Source organism: Leptonychotes weddellii, chromosome 6 (assembly GCF_054177405.1).
Source record: "Leptonychotes weddellii isolate Sample4059 chromosome 6, ASM5417740v2, whole genome shotgun sequence".
Lineage (NCBI taxonomy): Eukaryota > Metazoa > Chordata > Mammalia > Carnivora > Phocidae > Leptonychotes > Leptonychotes weddellii.
The window spans coordinates 11,713,581-11,713,850 of NC_138374.1; positions in this window are offsets into that span (position 1 = coordinate 11,713,581).

A 270-nucleotide genomic window follows, 5' to 3' on the forward strand; every position below is an offset into this window, starting at 1 on the left:
TTCATCCTATAAAGGGAAAAGAGGCATTAAGTCATTCAATAAACCAAGTACCTACTGAATGCTAGGCACTGTGAAGGGATGATCCATGATACACAAGGCAGTCCAAAGAATTTAGAATTTCCTTGGGAAGATAAGCCATGAACAGAAATAAATACAATAAAAGTAGTATATAAATATCTCTTATAATTGAGAAATAGAAGGGCAAAAGGAGACCCAGTGCCACACTATGCTAGGAAATGTACATTATCTCAGAATACTCCTCCAAACTAT